This window comes from Saccopteryx bilineata, chromosome 12 (assembly GCF_036850765.1).
Source record: "Saccopteryx bilineata isolate mSacBil1 chromosome 12, mSacBil1_pri_phased_curated, whole genome shotgun sequence".
Classification (NCBI taxonomy): Eukaryota; Metazoa; Chordata; class Mammalia; order Chiroptera; family Emballonuridae; genus Saccopteryx; species Saccopteryx bilineata.
Genome location: NC_089501.1, coordinates 26,533,883 through 26,544,985, shown reverse-complemented (window position 1 = coordinate 26,544,985; position 11,103 = coordinate 26,533,883).

The following is an 11,103-nucleotide window of genomic DNA, read 5'->3' as shown; positions in this document are numbered from 1 at the left end:
TAATTAAAACTATACAGGACCCTGGCCGGTTGGCTCAGTGGTAGAGCGTCGGCCTGGCGTGCAGAAGTCCCAGGTTCGATTCCCCGCCAGGGCACACAGGAGAGGCGCCCATCTGCTTCTCCACCCCTCCCCCTCTCCTTCCTCTCTGTCTCTCTCTTTCCCTCCCACAGCCGAGGCTCCATTGGAGCAAAAGATGGCCTGGGTGCTGGGGATGGCTCCTTGGCCTCTGCCCCAGGTGCTAGAGTGGCTCTGGTCGCGACAGAGCGACGCCCCGGATGAGCAGAGCATTGCCCCCTGGTGGGCGTGCCGGGTGGATCCCAGTCGGGCGCATGCGGGAATCTGTCTGACTGCCTCCCCGTTTCCAGCTTCAGAAAAATAAAAAATAAAAAAAATAAAACTATACAGAATATATGCCCAGGGGACTTGAAATAGAAAGTTAGAAAGTTGGAAGAGGAATAAATTCAGGCAGAGAAGAGAGCAGGCAGCATTAGGGGAAAGGCTGGTGTGGAGAGAATGGAAAAGACCCAGGTGGAGAGGTTCGAGGTCCTAGAAGAAGCCGGAGAGATGGGCTTAGACTCCTCCATTCCCCGCAGGTCCTGAGAGTCCTCTGGAGCTAAGCCAGACCTGGTTTTTCCTTCTTGAGAAGGGAGTTTTCAGAAGAGTAGAACTTACAGAAATATAAATTCCCCATGACCCACCTGCTTGCAAAGAGAACAAAGATATTTATGCCACAGTTAGAGATAAAAGGCTTTAAATTCAAAGTAATTAATTAACAAGCCCAAATGATTAGTTTAGATCCTTTCCTCGTGGGAGCTCAGAGGATGGAAGAAGTCGACCCCAAAGAGCCACGTGAAGATAGGAAAGGTTGAGTAGTGAAGGCTGAAATGTAAGCAGGCACATAGTCAACATTTCCTTAGGGTCTCCCCTGGCGGGGTCAAGTATTCCTTGCCTGGCTGCTTTCTCAAGTGTGGTTAAGAATATGTGCCACTCTGTTTCCCAAGTTTTGAAAGACTTTTTCTTTTTTTTTAAATAATGATTTTAGTTCTGAGAAGATCTATCACTGAAAAAGCAAGAAGCTTAGAATCTACTTAAATTCAATCAATTATAGGTGACATGACTTAATATGTTTTGAGTTTCTGGATCATCTCAGAAACAGTCTGTTCAAAAGTATTTGCCTTTGGCCTTCCTGGCCTCATCCAGCCTCTTCATTGTGAATCCATTGTTTCCACCTCTTCATCCCTCATACTGTCAGCAGGGAGTTCTGTGCATCCACAGAGCTAGAGAAGGCTGGAGAGCAGGAGGACCAGTCCAGAATTAATGGTCTGTGTCTAGAGCGAGGTGTGAGAGAAAGGTCATAGCACAGTGACTATGTCCATGCAGGAAAAGGAGATTCAGTTATTTGACTTTTATAAGCTGCTTAAAATACATGCTATGTCTCACTTGGCTTTGTTTTGTAGCACCCAACTCAGTGCCTAGTACACAGTGGCTCTCAAAAAGTTATTGTTTCAGTGGCTCAAAAAGTATACGTTACAGGGTGGAAATGTGAGAGACAATTCACTTTGTAAGTTATACAGGTCCATTTTGTTGGGATGTGTTTGTTTTTTATAGTGACCACAAATTTCTGTAACCAGTAATGTTATGCAAATAATTTTATACATATGAATAATAGCTGAAGAAAGTCCTGAAAGCAAAGGTGAAGTAATAGCTTAGAAGGTCAAATCGAAAGGGAAATCCTAGACCTGGCTAAGAGACTAAATAGACATGGTCTAATTAATGGCAGGAAGAGCAAAGGAGGGATTTGTGAAAGACATAGGTCTGGTAAGAAGCAGTGTCATGGTCCAAATGAGGCAGGACCTACATTCAGGGTTCAGGCTCTGCCTTGGGGAACTGGAAGAGGGAGAAGAAACTAGAAATGCTATCACAGTCTCAAAAATGAGGAAGGTATATCACTTGATCTAGGGCAGGGGAAGCTATCTGGAGGAATAATAATCTAGGTAAAAAAAAAAAGGCACACATGGTAGAAAGCTTTAAGGCAGGAGAATGTGTGTTTTGTTCAATGAACAGCATAAATATTGAATGGTTAGAGCTAAATAAAGGGGAAGTAATAGATGAATTTAGAGGCATAACAGGGGACAAATTATGGCAAGTCCTTCCAGGGATGAGAAGCCATTAGAAGGCTTGAGAAGATAAGAAGTACAGTTGATCGGGTTGCCATGTTGAGAACAGACTACACGGAAGCAAGGAAGGAAGGAAGGAGACTAGTTAGGTGGGTATTTCAGAATTCCAAGTGAGATAAGATGAAGGGCAGAATCAGTGGAAATGGTAAGAGATGTGAAGCTTGTGGATATATTTTGAAAGCAGAGCCAATGGAATTTGCTGAAAGACTGGATGGATATGGGATGTAAAAGAAAAGTCAGAGTCAATGATGATGCTACAGTTGTGGGCTGAGCAATTGGAATGTTGAAATTGCCATCAGCTGAGAAGGGGAACAAGCTCGTAGGGATAGAGAACAGATTGGTAATTGCCAGAGGTGGGTGTGATGGATGGGACAAATAAAATTATTTTTAAATCAAAGATTGCAATGAGTAATGAAAGACTGCCTAATCAAGTTGCTACTTCTGACTTGTCATGGAGAAATACAAAACCTTTTTCTCTTCTGTCCTTCTTCTATCTTCTTGTTTCTCTTAGGTCAAATTGGTGGAGGATGCATAGTAAGTAACTTAAATTTAAAAAGAAAAAAAAAAACCATAAGAGGCTGCTTATTCCAGTAAGTCACAGAGCAATATTTGGTTAAGTTATTAGATAGGTAGACATATAAACAGAGATAAATAAATAAATTTTTATATTAATATATGAGAGTTTCAGTTACTCCACATCTTCATCACCATGTTTTATTTTGTGTCTTTTTGATTACTGACATTCTAATGGGTGTGAAGTGTTATCTCCTGTGGTTTTGATATGCAGTTCCTTGATGACCAGTGCTGTTGAGCATTTTTTTCAGATGATTATTGGCTATTTCCATAGCTTCTTCTGTGAAGTGTTTATTCACATTTTTTCAAATCTTTATTAGGTTGCTTTTCTTCTTATTGAGTTGTAGGAGCACTTTATAAGTAAAATGTAAAATTAAATAAAAGCCATGAGATCTCCGAGTGAATGAGAGTAGATATGAAAGAAAGGAGAAGCAAGGACTGAGCCCTAGAACTCTCCAACATGAAGTCAGCCATGTTGGCTGAGAAGACAGGGCTAGTAAAGTAAAATAAAAAATATCCAGGAGAATGTGGTGTCTTGAAAACCAAGATAACAGGGAAAAAAACAGATAAGCTAAGTTGATAAATTAAGATGACAACTGGAGCCTGACTAGGCAATGGCACAGTGGATAGAGCATCAACCTGAGATGCTGAGGACCCAAGTTTGAAACTCCAAGGTTGCGAGCTTGAGCTCAGACTCACCAACTTGAGCACAAGGTTGCCAGCTTAAACATAGGATCATAGACATAACCCCATGGTTTCTAGCTTGAACCCAAAGGTCACTGGCTCAAAGCCCAGGGTCGCTGACTTGAGCCCAAGTGTGCTGACTTGAGCAAGGGGTCACTGGCTCAGCTGGAGGACCCTGGTAAAGGCACATATAAAAAAGTAATCAATGAACAACTAAGGTCCTACAAGTACGAGTTGATGTTTCTCATCTCTCTCCCTTCCTGTCTGTCAGTCCCTGTCTGTTCCTCTCTCTCTCTCTAAAAAAAAAAAAATAACTGGGAATCAAAGATCTTTCTATTTTCCTTGCTACTACCTTAATCCAGGTCCCAACTAATTTTTTTTCTCCTTTCTTCCAATATTCCCTAACCACTCTACAGATCACCATCAAGATTAGATTCCTAGAAAATCTCTCCCATTGTATCTCTCTTCTGCTTAAGAAGTCTTACCAAAAGTACCACTGTATTATTTCTTCCTTTGCCTTTTACAATTGGTTTATAAGCCAGTCCATGCCTTATAGTCCAGTAAAACTTAAAATTTTATAAGCAGGCACATACGTTCTTTCTATATTATCATAGAATAATTTGCAAACTAATGCATAAGTGTAAGACAATAAAATATAGACCGTATTTTTCTGGGTTTTTTTTTTTTCATTTTTCTGAAGCTGGAAACGGGGAGGCAGTCAGACAGACTCCCGCATGCGCCCGACCGGGATCCACCCGGCACGCCCACCAGGGGGCGATGTTCTGCCCCTCTGGGGTGTAGCTCTGTTGCATCCAGAGCCATTCTAGCACCTGAGGCAGAGGCCACAGAGCCATCCCCAGCGCCCAGGCCATCTTTTGCTCCAATGGAGCCTCGCTGCGGGAGGGGAAGAGAGAGACAGAGAGGAAGGAGAGGGGGAGGGGTGGAGAAGCAGATGGGCGCTTCTCCTGTGTGCCCTGGCTGGGAATCGAACCCGGGACCCTTGCACACCAGACTGACGCTCTACCGCTGAGCCAACCAGCCAGGGCCCGTATTTTTCATCATGAGATAAAAAGTAAACAATGTGTACCAGTACTGTGCAATACTCTAAGGCAGGGGTAGTCAACCTTTTTATACCTACCGCCCACTTTTGTATCTGTTAGTAGTAAAATTTTCTAACGGCCCACCGGTTCTACAGTAATGGTGAGTTATAAAGTAGGGAAGTAACTTTACTTTATAAAATTTATAAAGCAGAGTTATAGCAAGTTAAAGCATATAAGAATAATTACTTACCAAGTACTTTAGGTCAGATTTTCACTAAGTTTGGCAGAATAAATCTTTATAAAACTACTTACTATAGTTAAATCTATCTATTTATACTTTGGTTGCTCTGCTACAGCCCACCATGAAAGCTGGAACACCCACTAGTGGGCGGTAGGGACCAGGTTGACAACCACTGCTCTAAGGCATCTTGATGAATAAATTCTGAGGATTAGAACAATAGAGATATTGAGAAGGGAGTTTACAAAAAATATGCTAAAATCAATTCCAGAACTTCCCAGATTTTCCAATATACAAGTAATTCATTGACATTCTTGAATTACCAATAACCTTTATTAAGACCAAGGATCAACTCTTGGTTTACTATGGCAACAGGAATGAGAGAACAGAGCTAACATATGTAAAGTATACATAGAAGTATCCCACATCACACCTTCTTAGATATTCTTTTTTTCCATTATCAGCCCATGGCAATGTTACCATTATGTTGCAGAATGGTCAGTACTTAATTTTACCTCACCTTTAGCTTATTAATCAGAGAACATAACCATAAAACTGTGAGAACAAAAGTAAATAAGTATATATTCAATACTTGTCATCCTTTGGCTTTTTAATATCTAACTCCCTCTTCCTAAGAGCACCTCCAGGAGCATTTGGGCAAACTCCCAGGCACAGTGGCAGTTAATGCCCAGAAGCATGTGACATAGGCTTAGCAATTGGGTGCTATCTCCAGAAACTGATCTTTACAAAAGGGCCTAGAAATGGTCGGTTGACTGGTTGGTTGGTTGGTTACCGTCTTTCCCAGGAGCAGTGGTGGTGCTGTGTGAACCAGACAGCCTGTTGCCCAGTCTGTGCTGTGACCACAGTAACCCTGCCCCCAGGACCTTTGCTGCCCTTCCTGTTTCCCAGGCCTTGTCTTCCTGCCTCCCATCCAATCTGTGACACCATATATTTCAAACAATTTCTCTTTTTTTTTTTTGTTTAAGATGTCCAGAGTTAGTTTCTTTAACTTATTTATAAAAATTTTGGCTGAAAACAATTATAATACAGTGTGTCTGTAAAGTCACGGTGCACTTTTGGCCAGTCACAGGAAAGCAACAAAAGACAATAGAAATGTGAAATCTGCACCAAATAAAGGAAAACCCTCCCAGTTTCTGTAGGATGATGTGGCAGCATGTGCACATGCACAGATGATGATGTAACACCGTGTATACAGCGGAGCAGCCCACGGCCATGCCAGTCGAGATGTGGCCGGTACAGAGGAAAGTTCAGTGTGTTCTGTGGCTCGCTAAATTCGAATCCGTGACCAAAGTGCAATGTGAATATCGGCACATTTATAACGACACGCCACCACATAGGAATAACATTACTCGGTGGGATAAGCAGTTGAAGGAAACCGGCAGTTTGGTGGAGAAACCCCGTTCTGGTAGGGCATCATCAGTCAGTGATGAGTCTGCAGAGGTTATACGGGATAGCTACCTAAGGAGCCCTAAAAAATCTGTGTGTGAGCCCACATCGAACTGTACTGAATAGGTATGAAACTGGGAGAGTTTTCCTTTTATTTGGTGCAGATTTCACATTTCTATCGTCTTTTGCTGCTTTCCTATGACTGGTCAAAAGTGCACCATGACTTTACAGACACACTGTAGTAACAATAATCACTATCATTTTTGTAACCAAAAACTAACAATAATTGAGAACATTCAATATCTATGAAGTTGAAAGAGAAGAGCCTGAACGATCTACAGATCAAATACCAAATGTTTAAATATTTGAGAACAGATTATACTTTTAGGAATAAACTCTTTTGGTGTGATTTTATAAACAGAATAATTTTGTATCAGAATTTCTTTGTGCCTGTCATTGCTAGAACCCTAGAGTAAGAAAAGAGTGGCTTCTATTGAATTTACTTTGTAAGATCCTAAAATTCTGCTGACCAGTATTAAACACAATGTAGTGTTCACATGCCAAAGAGAATATATTTTATTTAGATCATTCATAAGAAAATGTTTGTCTTGTCTGCTAAATGGTAATAAGCATGGTGCACTATATGGAATAATTAATTATAGCCCGTATTGAACATGACAAAGTTTCTAAATGTTCTTTGTATTTTTTGCTCGTATGCATTTTATTTGACCCTTTTAAGGCTCTGAAACAGTAATAAAATATCATAACAAACTCATAAAACCCAAGAGCCTTTGAAACATATTTCCTGAATTCTTCAACTAACTAGCTGAAAAGTTTTTTAGACTTCTAAGGTTATGAACATTGTAAATAATAACACAAGGTAATACATTTAGAATTTGGAAATGCTTTAGGTAAAATATATATAAATGAACACAGAAAACATCTGAGTACAAAAAAAGTAACTTCATTTTTTAAAAAGCAACCTCTGAATAGCTTGGAGCTATCTATGACTCATTAGTTGACAACCTCAAATTAATGATTAATTCACTAACCCTTAGGGTGACTGACCCAGATAAGCTGGATAATAAACACTGTTAATGTATTTTAAAATCAACTAAAACTATTTCTTTCACTGCTTCAGGGATTAATAATTATGAGCTTGGTTTTATTCCAAAATAATATATAAATGGAATGCCTTTTGCTGTACATGGTTTTTCAATAAGTGAGAAAAACATATGTCATTCTTTTCTTTATTCCCCAAACACACACTTCTTCCTTCCCTCCTCCTCGTCTTCCTGCCTTCCTACTAGTACATGTGGTTTATTGAATATGGATGTAAGTGACTCATTTTAGCTCCATAGATCATGTTCAAATATAACATAATGGCTCAGAAGGGCATAATGGCATAATTTTCACAGCAGTTACATAGGTAATATATTAAAACACAGGAGACCAATGTATAAAATAAATACTAATAACTCCCATTTCAAATTTTGTGCCATCTCTAATGTCAGTCTATTGTATACCATGCCTTCCCCCCCAGTCATCCCCCGCACACCTCCAAGATGTGATAAAAATCTCAACACTATATTTTCCACCTGTAATTTTAGATTTTCTCTTTAACAGTCTCAATAGAGTCAAATTTATTCATCAGATTTTAAATATATATATATTTATTATTATTTTTTTTTTGTGTGTATTTTTCTGAAGCTGGAAACGGGAAGGCAGTCAGACAGACTCCCGCATGCGCCCGACCGGGATCCACCCGGCATGCCCACCAGGGGGCGTCGCTCTGTCACGACCAGAGCCACTCTAGCGCCTGTGGCAGACGCCAAGGAGCCATCCCCAGCGCCCGGGCCATCTTTTGCTCCAATGGAGCCTCGGCTGCAGGAGGGGAAGAGAGAGACAGAGAGGAAGGAGAGGGGGAGGGATGGAGAAGCAGATGGGCGCCTCTCCTGTGTGCCCTGGCTGGGAATCGAACCCGGGACTTCTGCACGCCAGGCCAACGCTCTATCACTGAGCCAACCGGCCAGGGCTTAAATATATTTTTTAAAACTCTTTTTTAAAAACCTGGTTTGGCTTTAATTGATATAAATACTGAGAATCAGCTGTCCCGGATTCAAATGCTAATTCTTCCACTAACTTGTATGTTCCACTGGGTGTCAATTCTAATGGCCTTATAGCTTCTAAATTCCGGATTTTTATGTTTCTTTTAGCAAGTATTCAATTTTTTGTACCACACATACTGTGGCCTTCTCTAGATTATAAACAATTGTACTGAAAAATAAGATTGCTAAATTTAATGTGTAGAGTACATTAAAGTTCCTGAGACACAATCTATACTATTTGGTGCTGAGAAAGAATTAGAGCATTATTAGCATTATTATCAATGTGTTAATAGAGGAGGTGAATTAATAGGGGAGGAGACAACAGTAAGTCATTTTCTTAATCATCTCTATAATAAAACAACTACTGAACCAACTAGTAGTAAAGAAAGCACTAAGAAAATAATACATGAAGTCTAAGATTACACAGTATAGTAAAAACCAACTTGATGTTGTGAGAATGACTAAATCCTATGTATAGAGATTTCCTGTATCCTCTTTACTACTTATTTCTCTCACACTGTCAGCAAGAGAAGACATACAAACATTAATAAGTCTACCAAGGGTGTGTTTCAACAACAGGAATTGACCTGCTGACATATAAAGGTTGAATGACTTCATTCATTCACTTTAATGAGCCCTGTTGTTGAGCAGGCTTGAATTTTAAATTACTATCTCAAGATAGTATCAATGAGTAAAGGGCACCTCAGGGAAGGTTTTTGCCTTGTGATTCCATCCTGAGAGAAACAGAATACAGAGAGAAACGAACTGGATTACTTCAGCTTGAATTCCAATCACCAAGGACTTTGATCAGTAAATAAGGATCTGATCCCAAGGTTATATATCCTGTTATTAATATCAATTCTAAAATTGAATTGCATATAGGGTGGGAAAAGGGTCAAGTCACTGAAAGTTAGAGACAGAATAATCCATGTATGGCTACTTCCTACTTAATGAACAAGTGATTAAGATCTTTGACCAATTTGAACCATAGCAACTGAATAATATCACCGGGAAGGCTACAGCTTTAGTATTTAGAACACTATAGTTAAAGTTTGGGTAAAACTGGTGCATTTTTAAATGTTTATTTTGCTTCATTTAGTCATTCATGGTATGTTTCTGTAAGGATTGAAATGGGTTAAATTTGAACTGCTAAAGCAAGTACTAAAATTTATCTTTATCTAGCAAATTGTTAAATGGTTGTATAATATCCATTTTCATACAAAGTTGTGCTAAAAGCGGTTTTTCTTTTTACTTATACTACCACTATGGATTCTAAAATTATATAAACAGAAATACTCATTTGAGCCTGAAAGCTTTTACAACTGATGGCTACTCTTAAACCAACTGTGGGCTTTTATAGTTTTTATTATCCATCAAAATCAGTATTTCCTGCTTCAAAGAAGCCTTACTTCCTTTGTTTAAATGGTCATATTTACTTTAAGATTATCAGTGCTAAAGTTAATGTAAAGCGAATCATACAACCTGCTCTGGGCCACATGCTGTCTGTCACCTGGTTTGGATGCCTTTCACCTTGCTTACAGTTGTGTTGACAACTGGCTCACTGCTCTAAAAAAGCTCCTTGGGTTTGGAAAAATGTATTAGTTCCTTATGGCTGCTATTATAAATTACAAAAACTTAGTGGGTTAAAATGGCACATATTTATTCTCCTGCAGTTCTGGAGGCCAGGAGTCCAAAATTAGTTTCACTGGGCTAAGGTCAAGGTGTCAGCAGGTCTGGTTCTTGTAGAGGCTCTGACCGGAGAATCCTCTTTCTTGCAATAAGAACGTTGTTGTTTACATTTCTTGGCTCATGGCTCCTCCCCCATCATCAGAGCCAGGATCATAGCATCATCCATTCTTTTGCTGCTTTGGTCGCATCATCTCTTCTGTAGTCAAGTCTTCCTCTGCTTCCTAATAGTAAGGACTCGTGTTTTAATTTTTATCTATTTATGTATTTATTTGAGAAACATTGATTTGCTGTTCCACTTATTTATGCATTCAATGTTTGATTCTTGTATGTGCCCTGACCGGGGATCAAACCTATACATAACCTTGGCATAATGGTATGACAATCTAACCAACTGAGCTATCCAGCCAGGGCTAATTAGGATGCTTATAATTTCATTGGGCCCACCTGAATAATTCAGGATAATCTCCCTCATCTCAAGATTCTTAATTTAGAGTTATAAGTCTATTTTCTGTATAAGGTAGCATTCACAGGTTCCAGAGATTATGGACATGGGTAGATATTTTTAGGGGTCTTTATTCATCCTCCCACAGGTACAATACTTGGGGTTGGGTAGGAGATAAGGTGAGGGTTGGAAAGCTCTTGGTGACACTTTCAGGTAGTAATAACATATATATGTAGAACGCTCACTATATACCAACCCAGGTACCCTCTTGGACCTTCTATGAACACCAACTCATTTGATCTATGTCAGCCAAAGAGTAGGGCTAGCACTCAGTTGTGACACACTAAGGGTCCTGTCTCCATAGTTCTCAGCACCTCTGATGGGTCAGTGCCCAAGGCCACATGACCAGAAAGTGGAAGAGCCAGGTTTAAATCTTTGTCCAATGGCTCCAACATCCATGAGTTTAACCAGTCTGCCCTACTGCAGCTCCTGTCCCTCATTTGAAAAGTAAACTGCTGCAGAGACAGTGACAGGCTACAGAGATCTTCATCCCAGGACATCAAGAACTGTGAACCTTTAGAGGTAGGACTTTACAGTTTATGTTCTTACTAATCTCATTTCACAGTTGAGGAAGCGAAAGGCCTGAAATTAAAATAGTAATTGAAATGGAATCAGTTTAAAATTGAGAGAGTAAGTGATTTGCTCAAGGCTACAGTGAGGGTGGTAAAACCACAGGGGCGTCTTG